Source organism: Monomorium pharaonis, chromosome 6 (assembly GCF_013373865.1).
Source record: "Monomorium pharaonis isolate MP-MQ-018 chromosome 6, ASM1337386v2, whole genome shotgun sequence".
Classification (NCBI taxonomy): Eukaryota; Metazoa; Arthropoda; class Insecta; order Hymenoptera; family Formicidae; genus Monomorium; species Monomorium pharaonis.
Window position 1 is genome coordinate 17,081,636 of NC_050472.1, and position 2,697 is coordinate 17,084,332.

Sequence of the window (2,697 nt, forward strand, 5' to 3'; positions counted from 1 at the left end):
TATGTAAACCTGATGTTACATTTCTTCTTGTGAGTTGAGGCACCGCGCTTTCGCCTAGTGGCGGCCGCGCGCACTACTCGCAGTCGCCGGGGCCGCTGACCCGTTCGCGGACGCTGCGTGCGCGCGCGCGCGCGTCGTGCTGTGGCGTGCCGCCACAGGCACCAAATAAAAATTTCTAAATTCATGTAACAATGGGTAAATCCTCTCTTAAATTGAAGAAAAGGAAGAGTTCTTCCTTTAGGGATCGTCTTGCGGTCCTCGAACAAAAAGGTAGCTCGTTTGGTCGCATTGAAAGCTAAGGAGGTTAATGAGTCTTTTTCCTCCTCTCGTTTCCGTCTTCTTTTCGGTCTCGTTAAAATGACCGAAATTCAAACGAGGACAGAATGTCGGAAATTATTGATAGCGAGGACGATTCGGCGCATGTTATCTCAGCTTGGAGTTCCAGTAGTGTCCTTGCTTGGGCAGCGCCTGCGAGACAGGAAGGGCCCAAAGATTCACATAATTCAGATGTGTTCGTACTTTCCGCGTCTGTTTTATAGAATTCGAACGGCTAGTCGACACAGCCTTTTTCGAATGATCGGATTACTTTCTCGTTCGTTGCAGACTTGTTAAATAACGAGGGCGAGACATTTCATACGCCTTCGCAGGTAACTCCGGTCATGCTGATGACTTCTGCACACGACGAGGTTAATGTGGATGCTCTAACTATGGAACTTTTTGATTCCGAACTCGAGAAACCGGAAGTACTTCCATGGAACACCTTGGTAATGCAAAAATGGCAGGATCTCACCCGCATCGGTCTTTCTGTGGATCAGCGTGATGCTCTTCTCAAGAAATATTCACCTTCGGATGCGGTAGCTTTCCTTAAAGCTTCGATTTTAAATCCTGAATGCAGGTCGGCTTTAAAAAATAATTCGATCGTGAAGAGAGATGATTTAAATTTTAAAGATCAGAATCAAGTAGGCGTAGCTCTCTGCGCTTTTGGTGAGGCCATTTCGGATTTTTTAAAGCCCAGTATTCAGCAAACCTTGGAACCGGAAGCTCGAGCGGCTGTTATGAAGGTTAATGAAGGGGCAAGGATTTTAGCGGACTTATTCTATCGGCTTTTTTTATCCTGTAGAAGCCAGATTAAGCCAGCTCTTAGTCTTTTTGCTAAGAATACAGCAGACTCTATTCCGGCAGACAACTTTTTTTCGGTTCTTCTTTCGGAGAAGAATTAAAGAAGGCATCAAGTTTAGAGAAATCTACCAAGGATATGGTTAAAATACCTTTAGCTGTTCCTAAGAAAATTCATCAACCGTTGAAGCAGCCGACACAGCCGTCCTCTTCTAGATTGGAAAATTACCACACCTCTGCTACGAATGCAAGGCCAGCGACAACCAGGAGAGCAGGAGCGTCATACAGCAGTCGTCGACCGTCCTACCGCTTCAAATCCCGCTCGAAGAGACGTTAGATCGCGAGGTAACCACTGCGGGCAGGTTAGGCCTTTTCCTTCACCAATGGAAGGCGATAACCTCGGATCCAGTAATTTTGGAGGCCATTTTAGGGTACAGACTATCCTTCAGAGCTCGTCCATCGTCTCAAACTATCGAGCCCTCCGTTTATTTATCTAATTCGGAGGAAAGCATTTGTTTTCAGGAGATTTGCAGACTTTGCAGTAAGGGTGTAATTGAGCCCGTATCTGATTGTGAGGGTCAATTTCTTTCCTCATTTTTTATTATCAAAAAGTTTTCAGGAGGCTGGAGATTTATTTTGAATTTAAAACGCTTTAATGATTTTATATTAGCTCCTCATTTTAAGTTAGAGGATTGGAAGACGGTGGTTCGGGACGTTTCTTTCTTCGGGAGATTTTCTCGCATTAATTGATTTAAAAGACGCATATCTACTTTTATCTATTCATCCAGATGACCGTAAATTTTTACGTTTTTGTTTCCGGGGACTTTTTCAATTTAAAGCTTTATCTTTTAGTCTTGCATCGGTAAGACCAAAGGTAAGACCCTTACATTTTCACTAAAATTATGAAACCGGTTCTATATTCTCTCAGAGAGAAAGGTCTTCATTTGGTGGTGTACTTGGACGATTTCTTTTTTATCGGCTCCTCTTTTGATCAATGCTCATCGAATATTTCCGTTACGTCGGACCTCCTTTCTTCTCTAAGTTTTGTAATTAATAAGCATAAAAGCATACTTACTCCTTCGAAAACGTGTCACTTTTTAAGTTTTATTTTTGACACCGATTATTTCTCGGTCTCTATTCCACCTGACAAGAGAAATAAGCTCCTCCAGAGTACTCTTTCTATGTTGCACAAGAATTCGTGTAAAATACGTGTTTTCGCTAGCTTTATTGGCTCCCTTACTTCCGTCTGTCCTGCAGTAAAATATGGCATCTTGCATATTAAAAAACTCGAGAGAGAAAAGTTCCTGGCTCTTTTAGCTTCTGATGGTGATTTTGAAGCAAATATGATATTGTCAACTTCTATCAAAAATGATCTTTTGTGGTGGAAAGCCATTTTTGCAAATTCTTTCCAGCGTAACGTTATTTGATCGGGCCATTTCGCTCTCGAGATTTTTACAGATGCGTCCCTGTCAGGATGGGGAGCAGTTTGTGGCAATAAGCGTACTCATGGCTTTTGGTCGTCTGTGGACAAGGAATACCACATAAATTTTCTTGAGCTTTTTAACGGTTTTCCACGCTTTA